Genomic DNA, 13468 nt, shown 5'->3' with positions numbered 1-13468 from the left:
AAGTCATAAGCACAAGAAATCAGCATAACATTGGATCACCCAGGGAATTCTCTGAACTCCTGCAGAGAGTGACTTTCCAGAGGTGCACATGTGGGATGGATGCTCACATACTTTTATTTAGACATTAAGAAAAAGGTGAAGGGCTATTAATAAATCCTGGAGGAAACCAAGGAATTAATAAAGACTAACTCAATGTGCTTTACAGATACTCATTAGATCAAAGACTAAGAGACACTATTTATTATCATGTACCAAGTACTATTCTTCTAATCAGGTAAGAATTATTATGCCCAGTTTGACAGATAAGTGAATCATCCCAGAGAAAGTTACATAATCCACACATAGGAGAGCTAGATTCAAGTTCAGGTACATTCTTAAACACTACACTGCCTCCTGCCTAAAAGCAAGAATGACTGGACGAGGAGCAAGTACTAAGAGCTTGGGATGAGGATGGACAAGCAAAAGATGTGATTGTAATGAGGAAGTAAGCCTTCCTAAGGCAGGTCTTCCAGGAGAGAGGGAAGAAAGTCATGAAGAGCAAGAAGGGCCTCTGGGTGCCCGTGGGAAAGAGGTTGGTGATCCAGCTAGCCAGCCTCCCCAAGGGGAGGAGGCAAAAGCCTGCTGGCCCAGTCAGAGGCTGCTCCTCTCAGCCGGGGTAGAAGGAAGAGAGCTGTTGGCAATGCTTGACTTGCCAAGCCTCAGGGGAGAATAACCAGGGAGTTTGTGAGAGCAGCTCCCTAAGGTACCTCAGGCAGGATGCAGAGCTTTCCAGCAGGGAGCAAAATCAGGAGGAAGAGAATCAAGACCAGATGGAGTTAGTGTTCCAGCAAGAGCATGTGGTTTCAGAAATAAAGGAGAAATGTGGATTGAGGCCAAATTCAGTCCTCAGAGTTCCACAAACCTGCAGCCTCTGGGGAATCGCTTAGACATAGGATGTCAAGACTAGAAGGCTTTGTACAGAGCAGTGTGTCCATGCTGCTTGTTTTACAACAGAGGAAACTGAGATTTGGACAAAGTAAGTTAGTGGAAGGGCTGGGACCATGTCCCAGATCATGGATGGGTGGTGAGCACATGCAAGGTCACCTTCACTCCCTCCTGTCCCACCACTCTTAGTCCTACTAACTAGTTACAGTTTGCAGGAGGGCTGCCTGCATGCCAACTTCTACCTCTCCCTCTGCCCCATCCCTTAGTACATGGCCCCTTTTCTAAGGGCCTCCAAGTGCTTCACTGATGCATGACTTTGGTAAGATACTATGCCTATCAATAACTCAATTTCTTTGCCTATAAAATGAGGAAATAAAGCAAGAACATTTCTAAGACCCCATGCTGTGTCAACTGAGGCATTAGACCCTTTACCAATGCCTCCAAGGGCTCCAACATGAGTGTAGGGCTGAAACTGGGGGAGTTGAGCAAAATGGCCCCTTCCAACATTGGCAAGGCCCAGAGCAAGGACACAGAGGCCCACACACATTGTAAGTCCCCATATTAAAAAAATACAACTTAAGACACTGATAAAAATACATTTATCCTCTGCTATAAATTGAAAGCTTCTACCCCTCCCTAATTCATATGTTAAAATCCTAGCCCCCAAGATGATAGAATTAGGAGGTAGGGCCTTCAGGATGTGATTAGTTCCTGAGGTTGGAGTCTTAATCATTGGGTTTAGTGCCTTTGTAAAGGAGGCCAAGAGAGTTCCCTTTCTCTTTCCACCATGTGAGGACACCTATGCACCAGAAAGAAGACTCCCACCCAACACTGGACACGGAGTCTGCTGGCACCTTGATCTTGGAATTCCTAGCTTCCAGAACTCTGTTAAATAAATTTCTGTTGTTTTAAAGTTACATAGCTTATGGTATTTGATTATAGTACTGTTACAGTTTGAATATGAAATGTCCCCTACTGACTTACATGTCAAAGTCCAAGTCCCTAGTTGGTGGCCCTGTTTTGGAAGGCTATGAAAACTTTGGGAGGAGGGGTCTAGCTGGAGGAAGTAGGTCACCGGGGGCAGGTGTTTGGAGCTATAGTTTGCCTTGATCCCTTCCTGTATTGCCTTTCTCTACTTCCTTTTGGCAATGAGGCAAAGGAGCTCCTGTAGCACCACACACTCTTACTGCCATGGTGTTCTGCCCAAGTGTATGAAGCAAAGAGACCATGGATTGAACCTTCTGAAACTATAAGCTGAAATAAATCTTTCCTCCTTTCAGTTGTTTCTGTTAGGCTATTTGGTCACAGTGACAAGAAAAGTAACTAATATGAGTAGCCCAAGTGAACTAGGACATCTTCCTGCTTTGATTAATATAATACTTTCATGGAAACAAAATGCAAGTATAAAGCCATGAATTTCTTTTATGATAACTGAAAGGTGACAAATATCAAAACTAGATGAATTTATTATTGCACATGTTTGGGTGCTGACACCTTTTGGATGAATAATAAAACAAAGATAAAATAATTCAAAACTATTATATATTTACTCCCAAACTACTTCACTTGCCTTTATTTAAACAGAATGCCTACTTGTGTTGTTATAATCAAAATGTTTACATAATTTGTGCTCTACTGAAAGCAATGTCAGCATAGACAACATTTCTTGAGTCATTGTGGTTCTTAGATAGTTCTTTTTCATTTCAATTTGGAGAAACTTCTCTGTTGAAGCAATAGAAACAGGAAATGGCAACAAAATTCTTAAAGCCACACTTTTATGCACTCAGAAATGAACATTGAATTTTACTTATTTTTAACATTGTGATATGGTGACATACTATAAATTATCATCTGAGAAAATATAATAGTTTATTTTTATCACTGTTTCCTATAGCAATGTCTAGATCCATATAGCAATATAGAGACTGTATCCCTTTATGCATGTCATAGCTAGACCTATATACAGCTAGCCCTTGATGTCCATGGCTTCTGCATCTGTGGATTCAAGCAACCATAGATTGGAAACACTTTTTAAAAAAAAAAAAACCTACATCTCTATTGAACATGCACAGATTTTTTCTTGTCATTTTTCCTTAAACAATACAGTATAGCAACTATTTATGCCTGGTTCCTGTGGTTCACACCTATAATCCTAGCCACTTAGGAGACAGAGATCAGGAGGATTGCCATTTGAAGTCAGCCCAGTCAAATAGTTTGCAAGACCCTATGCGGAAAAATACTCAACACAAAAAGCAGGACTGGAAGAGTGGCTCAGGTGGTAGATGCCTGCCTAGTAAGGATGAGGTTGCCTTGAGTTCAAACCCCAGTACCACTAAAAAAAACCCCTATTTCCATAGCGTTCCTATTGTATTAGCTATCATAAGTAGTCTAGAAATGATTTAAAGTATACAGGAGGATGTGTATAGCTTGTATGCAAATATTACATGATTTTTTATAAGAGACATAAGCATCTGTGGATTCTGGTATCCATAGGGGTCCTAAAACCAATTCCCTGAAAATACTGAAGGGACTCTATACACAAATTTAAGAGAAATATGAATTATTTAATGTTGCAAAACATTTCTCAGTCTTTACATGCCACTATTACAAATGCCACACTAATTAGTGAGTACCTCCGGAACTACAAACTTGAACACAAAGAAAACAAGTAAATGGATGTTCAGCACTGTGGATGCTTCATTATGAAAGAACCCATTGTGCCCAGATTATCTGAGAAGAAGGATTTGACAGGCTAATTTAGTAGTCTTATAGCTAAGTACTTCTGTTGCTTAAGTTCCTGATCCCCCTCCACCCACTCCACAGCACTGACTCCTTGACATGGCCTTCTGACTCTGTTGCCTTTTGTCTCAGGCACATAGAGCAGGAGACATGGACAGGATTTCCCTGGGGCTTTTGGGACTCAGTAACAGAGGCATCCACGTGTCCTTTAAAAAACTTATTAGTAGAAGGCCCAAGCAAAGTTCTCCACTTGCCCAGATAACAGTGTTACTAGAAACCATTTCCAAGTTCTTTCTGAGAGCACGTGAGGGCCCCACACCCCACTCTCCCCTTCTTCATGCCCTTGTCCACCAGTGTTACTGGGCCACGCACACTTCTCACCACAGGATCTCATTACTCTGTGGTTCTGCTCATGAAGTCACCTCTACTTGGAATGACCTTTCCCCTTTTCTCTGTGTAACTCAAAACTATGTGTTATGATTTGAATGTGAAGTGTCTCCTCCAAAGGCTCATATGTTGAAGCCTTAGTCCCCAGATGTAAGATCTAAACATTGAGAGGTACTTGGATCATGATGGCTCTGACTTAATCAATAGATTAATTCATCCATGGATTCATAAGTTGACGGCATCCTGGGGAGGTAGTAGGTCACTGGGGCATGCCTTTACAGGTCATCTTGTCCCTGCCCTTCCTGTCTGTCTCTCTGCTTCCTGGCCACCATGAGGTGAGCAACTTTGCTCTACCACGTGTTCTTGCTGCCATGATAGTCTGCCCCACCCCGGGCCCCCAGCAATGGGGCAAGCTAGTCTCTGAAACCATGAGTCTAAACAAATCTTTCCTCCTTTCAAATTCTCTCAGATAGTTATCACAACAAAAAACTGACTAATACAGTTTAAACTCGGTGGGGCATCAATAAGGTAAATTTTTTTCTGGCAACAAACTCTTGGGAATTTCTCATTAACAGCCTCATAAAAAGGAACTCTAAGTTTCTTGGGTCTGAATCCACTAGTACTGGGAACAGGGAAGGGGAATAGGGGAGATGTCAAATTTCTGTGAGTAACTGGTGACCTGATCGCCTGGTGAAGTCTCTAGTGGACTCAGCCTGGTTGCTGGTGTCTCCGCCCATGTTGTGGTCTCTGTGCCAAAGATACACAAACTTGCCTTATGTGAGTGTTCAGTTTCACCTACCTCTCCCCTTGGCACTGGGGATAGTGTCAGCACAGATCAGTCAAGGCAGGTAGCCATTCATGGCTATCCCAATCCCCTAAATGGAGGAATCCCCTTCATTTAGTGGCCATCTGGACAGTTCTACAGCTGCCCCTCCTCTATTCCTTGTTCCTCAGATATGTGAGATCTCTGGGTCTTCTCCCAAGAGGTAGAGAGAGTTAGGATGGAGGAAACACTAACACATCTTCCTCCCAGACCCATTACCCTTCAGTGCCTTCTTTCCTTGGTCCAACCTTTTTCAATAAGCCACTCTGCCCCTAACTTTCCATCACCCCTCCTCCCACTTCGGAAATCTCCAGGGAAAGAGCCAGCACTCCTTACCATCCTCAACTCCAGTCAAAGCATCAGAGTATTTAATTTGGCCCAGGAGTAAGATGTCAATCTCTCTTCTTGCAATCACTCCCAATATCCATAAATAATTTCCCTAGACCCTCCCCACACCTACCCTCACCTGGCTTACAGAAGGAAGATAAAAAAACAGCCTCCACTGAACTCATGCTTTGCCCTTTTTCTCCTCTTCCATAGACTAAGGGGCTGGCCCTAAGGTGTGGTAAGGGGGTGGTAACAGGCCCAAATCTCCCTCTTAATAAGGTCCAAAGAACCCCCAGTGGCTTTGGGACATGTTTCTCTTGCCATTGCTTTGTACCAACTGTTTCTAGCTTTTGAGGTCATTGCCAAGTCAGCATCTTAATATATTCACCTGCTCCAAATCCTTCAGGGTTGGGTTTCACCCTCCCTGGAGGTTGCTGTAGCCTCCCATACAGCCAGACTCACTTTGGATTCATTTGAGGCTTACTGTAGTATCCTTAGCTGCTTGTGACCTATTTCTTTGGCATGATTTGAACACCTAAAGGGAAGAAGCTGGGGTTTCGCATCTCTGCCATCCAGGGTCAAGTGCTGCATGGGGCATCTCTCAGGCCCACCATAAAAGTTTATTGAATGAAGGAATGAAACAAATGAACATAAGAAAAAATGAATATGTCAATTATTGGGTAAAGAAGGAAATGAATAAGTGAATGAAGAAATGAAGAAGGGAGCATACTGGTCCACACTTCTGTTCTCCAGCCTCCCGGAGTACTCCCAGGAATCCCATTTGCTGATGGACCTTAGCTCTCAGATTCCAGGAGAGCAGGCGTCCCAGCCCCTGGTAATGGAACTGTTAGCTCAGGAGGCAACAACCCCACCGTGTAAAATCACAGTTTATTCTAGTCAAATTAACTAGGTAATACTCTGCATTAGTGTAAAATTCTCTATCAGACCATGAAGACTGGCATTTAAAACATTCAAGACCTGACAAGGGGAGGAGAGGGCAGAGAAAGCAAAAAAGAATTGTTGCTTTTCCGGGCAAGTAATGTTCAAAAGGCTTCCTAGCCCCTCCCCAAGCAGCAGTGGGGGAGGGGGGTTCCTCCTGGGATCCTCAAAGCCAGGGCAATGCTTCTGGTTGAGCCTCCTCACCCAGGGCTCTGACTGCCTCATGTGTTCTTTCTTTTCTTTTCTTGGGGTCATTGACAGTGTATTGGACCCTCCACAGGGGCTTGGTTGGATGAACCTGAGGGCGTCAGGCAGAAGGAAGACAGAATCTCCTTAAGGCAAACATACCATGTCATTCCTGATGCCACCCACATAAGCATAACTACAAGGAAGCCACCACTGCACCAATTCTAGAGCCCCCTCCATTCCTGAAGGAAGGTGCAGTCACCATACATTCCCAGCAGTGCCCAGGGGACCCCTGGTGGCCCCATAATTGAAATGAACACAGACCATCCTGAGTCTTGGCTGGATATATGAACAGAATCATTTGCTGTCAGTAACATTTACTGGGCACCTTGGACAGCCTGGTGCAAAGTAATGGAGGAGGAGACTTCTGTGAGGGGTCACGGGCCCAGATCACCAGTGACTTGTTAGCCTGAAGGACAAGACTGTGTGTGTCTTTTAACTTTCTGATGCCCACCGTGGCATCCAGTTGGTGCTTAGCAAGTGCTGTAACAGATTCTTTCTTGCATTCAGCAATATAAAGGTAAGTAAGAGAATTCCTGATTCAGGGTACCTCCACGTACATCCATCAAACTGGCAGCCACTCATCCCAGCCCCTCAGGGCTCAGACCTGGAGCCCCCACAGCAGGGGAGGAGAAAAGGAGGCAGCCTCCCAGGGGATTGTTCCATGCTGAGGTAGCATTCTGGCTGCTGTGCCCTGGGGAGCCAGCTCCTTTCGTAAATGCACAGCTAGACAGATAGATCGTATTAAGCATACAATATTCAGGGGCTCGTTTGGGAAAGACATTGATTCTAAATGGCTGTTTGCCATTGACAAGCCACATCACCAAGGCTAAAACACACAGCTTTGGGTTATCCAGCTTGCATCCCCCCATCTCCACAATTCCCTGTGTGGGCACACGTGCACCCCAGGGCCCCACTTGCTCTAGCCCTGTGCCTGAGCTGATACTGCATTCCAGGCAGCGGACTCGCTTGGTAGAGACCAGATGCCAGCACCACCTTCCCTGTCCCCTGGGGATCCCAGGCCCAGCTGCAGCAGGCAGGCAGCCTTGAGACCCTGCAGTCCCCACCCAGCCCCCACCCCCAGAGACCATCAGCATATCTTCCCATCTCCCTGGCTTCTCTTCCATCCCATCCTCCCTCCTTACTGCTTATGCCTGTGTAGGCAGGAGGCAAGCGATGCGAATACATTAACATTTCCTTAATTCTATCTGCGCCTCCAAAACTCTGAGTCACAACTGGGTGGGTTTTCGTGCCTGGTGAACCATCAGCCTCATTCAGAAATGGCATTTTCTACTTGCCTCCTGGACCCACAAGGGGACAAGTGGTGGAGTCCATGGAGTGGGAGGTGGCGTACCCAACCCTGACCAGTCCCGCACTGAAGACAGGTCAAGGCAGTAACTAAGACAGGAAGTCACACAGTATTCTACAAACAGCCCTTGTACTTGACCTTCATATAGTAATTTTCACATTGTACAAAGTGCAGTTGTCTATGTTATTTTGTTATTCATGCCCCCCATTTCATTTATGTGAAAACTGAGGCTCAAATATCTAAAATGCCCTGTCTGGATCCCATACAGCTTGTAATGATAGAGGCAAGGCTAACACCCTTATCCATTGACTCCAAGTTCACACTATGCCACCTGACCTTGCTACTACTAGAAAAATTCCAGGCAATGCCACCTTTTGCCTGGAGTTAGATAGTTAAGGTTTGATCTTGTAGCAGGGATCACACACAGACTCAGGCTTGCTTTCTGGGCTAGTGGTATTCGGAAAGTTGTATATTTGAATGTCTTAGGCAAAGCCAAAGTTCCCCAGCTGTCCACATCAACTCCACTTTCCCACTCCCTGCTGTTTATACAACCAGCTCACATTGCTACATTTCCGACCTGGCTCTAGAATTTGACTTCTACACAAGGTTTTTGCCCACTAAGGCCAGTTCCATATTCTCATGAGAAGGAGCCACCAGGGCAGTGTCTCTAGGATGCTCAGAAATGACTCACTTTTGTGTGTGTGTGTTTGGGGGCAGGGAGACTGGGGTTTTAAACTCAGGGCTTCGCACTTGCAAAGCAGGCACTCTACTTGAGCCACTCCTCCAGTCCATTTTGCTCTGGTTATTTTTGGAGATGGTGATCTCTCGAACTATTTGCCTGGGCTGATCTCGAACCTCAGTCCTCCCAATCTCAGCCTCCCAAGTAGCTAGGATTACAGGTGTGAGTCACTGATGCCCAACTGAAATGATTCACTTTTTACGCACACGAATCCATGGACAAGGCAGTCTGCTAGGCACTGGTTAGATACAAAGATGAGTGTGTGACCCTTTCTCTCCAGCAAAGTAGTAAGTCACCGAAAACAGGTATTATCCTTTTATCTAAGGTGATGGATGTAGCTACAAAGATGCCACGGAGTCAGGGCAGCCTAGGGACTGAGGAGGAAAGAGGACCAGAACAACACAGTTGGGGAGGAGTAGGAATGGAGGGAGGGGAGAGAACACAAAAACAGAACTTGACTTTCTTTGATGCATGCCTCAGAAATCTAAGAGAATAGTCCTCCCTGCTCCCAACTGGCCTAGAGTTGTGCCTGGTCTTGTGGGATCAAAGGCAGTACCCTAGCCTTAGCTTGAGCATTGGCCCTCTGTGGTTGTGCTCAGTTGAGTATCTGCCTCCTGGATTAGCATCGGGGAAATTGAGAGTGAAGCTCCCAGACATCTACTTTAGCCCTTAGCAGCCAGAGCCAGTGGGAAAGGGGGAAGGGCACACACACAGGTATAACTCCAGGGTCACTAAGCAGGAATGCTCAGACCTGTCTGGAGCCTAGGGTGAACATCCAGGGATCCAGTCCAGTAAGTGTGCTCTGTGGCAGGAATTTCATAGAATGCAGATGTTTCCAGAGGAGTCTAAAGCCAGAGGTGTTCCAAAAGTAATGTGATTTAGGCCAGGTATAGTAGCACAGACCTGTAATCCAGCTGCTTGGGAGGTAGAAGTAGGAGGATCAGAGTTCAAGGCCAGCCCAGGCAAAAATGAGAGATGCTATCTGAGAAGCAAATCAAAAAGCAAAAGGACTGGGAATATGGTTTAATTGGTACAGTGCTTACCTAGCAAACAGGAGATCCTGAATTCAAACACGAGTACCTCAAAAAAAGGAATGTTTCAAATAATGAGATTAAAATTTACATCCAACTTGTTTGATTAAATCATAATGAATTCTTCCAAACATAGAATAGCATTCATTCACTCACTGACCACTCATTCATTTCACAACTACTAAGCTTCTGATTGTGTAAGCTAAGAACTGTACTTCTCATCATTGTACTGCCAAGCGTACTTTTAAAACAGTTTGATTGAGATGCAATCCATACACCACACAATTAACCCACTAAAATGTAAAATTCAATGATCTTAATACATTCACAGAGTTATATAACCATCACAACAAATTTTAGAACATTTTCATCACCCCTAAAAGAAACCCGTAGTCCTTACCTATCACTCCCTATCTCAGAACTAAGTAACCACTGATCTATTTTCTATCTGCGTAGAGTTCCTTCTTCTGGACTTTCATGAATGGAATCATACAGCATGCGGCATTTTGTGACTTGGTTTTTTTCATGTAGCATAAAGGCTCAGTCATGATGTACCCTAAATTAGTACTTCACTCCTTTTAAAGGCCAAATAATATCACCTTCTTTGAAGAGACCACATTTCGTTTATCCATTTGTCAGTGAATGGCCTTAGTGAACTCTTGAATGGTAAAGACAGGGGCTAAGAGGATGCACATAACTTGGGCATACCATAAACCGTCTCATGTGTGCCTAGTATCTGTATGAATGATGGGGAAACACAGTTGTGAAACCCTATTAAAGGCGGCTGGGGGCTTTCTGCACCAGCCCACATTTCCAGTGACCCTGGATCTGGTAGATCTATGACTGGGTGCCCTACATTGATGAGGTTCCAGGTCCAGAACTGCTCCATAGCTGATGTTAACAAAGTCGTGTTTGTTTGTTTGTTTGTTTGTTTGTTTGTTTTTGAAAGCACATCTTTCCTACCATAGTTCAGTCCCTTCATCTTCAAAAAGTTCAATGCATACCACACACACATACCCACCCCCAACACCTCTTCATCATATCACAGCCCAGGGCCCACCGTTTCCTGCTCCTGTTCTTTGTCCTAAGACAGAGACACTCTCTTCCCCCCTTCTTTGTGTGGCATCTCTTCTCTAGGGAGGAGCCAACAAGGTTTCTTTCCCTGGCGTGCTGGTGCCCAGAAACTACCTAGAGAGCCCTGCATGGAGACCTTTCAGGTAAAAAGCCAGCTATCTTAGCAATGTGGTAACTGGGAGCTTTATGAATCTGGGAAGAAACTCAGATCCTCTGATGCCAACTGCTTTTACAGGTGAGGAGGCTGAAGCTCAGGCTGCAGAGAAATCCCCAAGGACATACAGCTGCTTAATGGCTTTATCAGCTAGCTATTGCCGCTTAGCCAATCACCCCCAAACTCAGTGTCTAAAAGCAACAGCCATTTATTTAGCTCACAATGTGTGGATTGGAAATGTAGGCTGAGCTCAGCTGGGATTTCTCCTGCAGTCTGTGGCCACCTGCAGGTCAGCAAGGTAGCTCTGTGTCTGGGGATTGCCTAGCTGTCAGGTGGACCATGGGGACAACCAGACTACACATCTCCCACCATCTCATCCAGTAGGCTGGTCTGGGTGACAGCAGGGCTCCAAGACAGCGAACAGAAGCCGGTGGCCTTTTGAGGACTAGACTTGGAACTAGCACATTGTCACTTCTGTGGCATTCTATTGGCTGCTGAAGGATTTGAAGCCCCAAATCCAAAGAGTAAATAAATACATTCCACCTCTTGAGGAAAAGAGCTATAAAGTCACACTTGGAAGGATGGGGACTGGGAGATCTGAAGGATTGTGGCCAATTTTTGCAACTGTGAGCCAGGACCGGCCCTCAGATATACTGACTACACAGAAGGTACAAAGATCCCTCCTGCCCAACCCTTACCTATGGGCCATTCCAGCTTCCTCCACTGCTCAGTTAAATCGATGTGCCAGAACAAAGACACAGAGCCACCCAGGGCATGGCCAAGGTCTTCTTGGTGTGGAGCGGGAAGACTCAGTAGCAGTGCAGCTTGCGTAGTACCTATACCAGAACCCTCCGCCCCAACACAGTCCAGGTCTTCACCTCCCACTTCCACCAGGACAGAGACCAGAGAAGTGCCCCTCTACTTCCCTTCAGCGAAGGTTCACGTTCCAGATCTGAATTTTTTGCATGGATCCCACAGTACAGTACCATACGCTCTCTGCCGCTCCACAATCCTAGAGGGGGAGACGGCAGCCAATTTTCCAACGGTGAGTAAGATAGCCCCTGGAGTCACTTTTGAAACATCACCAGTGTGTTATGCCAACTTCTTTTCTGGAGGAGAACAAAAGCTATTTTTCCCTCTTTTCTTCCCCTGCTGGGAAAAAAAAAAAAAAAGCAAGACCCCCTTTTGAATTCAACTTTCTCCTCTCCGGCATAAAAAAAAAAAAAAATTTAAAAACAAATCTGTCAAAATTCCCACCCTGCCTTCCTAGTTACATTTTTTAATTCAGTTGGCTCCATGTGGGGGAGTCTTCTATTAATAGGTTTACCAGGAGGCTGCTTAGCAGCTCTGGCAGAAGAGCACCTAGGAGAAGGCGCGGAGGGCTGACGTCGGAACAGCAAGCAGGAATCAAACCCGGCTTAATTAGGAAAACATGACTTCCCTATTAACGTCCCTGTCCGTGTGATGCTGCCGCTAGAAAAAAAAAAATGCCGGGAAGCTTATTTGTTTTGCAATTACGGATGAAATAAAAAATTACTTGGTCTAATTAGACCTCTTTTACTAAAAGAAGCGTGTAAAATAACCTCAGTTTCATTAGCAACTCAAAATGCACTACTCGGTGTGCTACATATGTTTAAGTGAAATGTGGAGGGTCAATTTGCTATGTAAATTTCCACAAATTTGGCTAAACTAAAACGATTAACCTAATGTGTATGCAAATTAACTTAATTGATAACGACTTTTCTCCAGGAACTTGAAAAGGGGGGAAAAATATATTCCAATTCTAACAATCCTCCAAAGTGTTCCGTCACCCAATAACAAAATGATATCTTGACAAATTAAAGAGAATATAATGAAATCAGATTAATTAATGCCAAGACCAATTAGCACATGCAAAGAAACAAATCTCACTAATAGACAAATCCAGCAACAATTTGAATGAGATTTTTGAAAGCTTTCCCTATTTATCTGTGTGTGTGTGTGTGTGTGTGTGTGTGTGTGTGTGTGTGTTTCTAGCTTTGAAATATTCCTTTTTGTTTAGGATCTAGAATTTTAGAGTTGAAATAACCATATAGTCTGAAACCCCTACTTTAACTGATTAAATAACTGAGCCTCAAGAGGTGCATTTTTTTTGTGTCAAGGGCAGGGGCACACTGGCACTACAACCCCTTCCTGTCTTCTAGAGCACCTGGCCTTCCAGCAACACCCCCAATGCCTGGAGTCAGGGAAAGCTCTGGAAGGCCCTTTCAGCCCTGGGACTTCCTAATCCTAAAGTCTACACTGAGATGTTTACCATATTAGAATATGATCTACATCAGAATATACCTATATGTTTAAGAATGGAGGAGACCTTCACCTTCAGTCACTTTTTCTTGACTCAGGCTACCTTTTTCACACTGAAGCAATCATGGAAGCAAGCTGCAGAGCCTCAGTTCCCAGGAAGAGCTGTGTTCCTCCACATTTGGCTCACCTTGAACCCCTAGGTAACTAACAATGAACTCTCCAGGCTAATCATTTGTGCTTGAGAGTTGCCGCCCACCTGTGCTCTCCCCATCCCAGTATCTGAGGGCTAACAGACAGAGCTCCAGTTTGGGTTTTTATTTTTATTTATTTTTTCTTGTTATTCCAGATGGTCGTTGCTGAAAGATTGAAGTCTGAATTGCTTCCAGTGGGATCCTCACACAATGGCAGAGTGGAAGGAAAGGCAGCTCTGGATGGAACTTGGGCACCAGGGAACAGTGAAACTTAATCATACAGACAGAGGCAACAGGAACAA

This window comes from Castor canadensis, chromosome 2, assembly GCF_047511655.1.
Source record: "Castor canadensis chromosome 2, mCasCan1.hap1v2, whole genome shotgun sequence".
Taxonomy (NCBI): domain Eukaryota; kingdom Metazoa; phylum Chordata; class Mammalia; order Rodentia; family Castoridae; genus Castor; species Castor canadensis.
The sequence above is the reverse complement of the archived record's forward strand: the minus strand, read 5'-3'. Positions refer to the sequence as shown.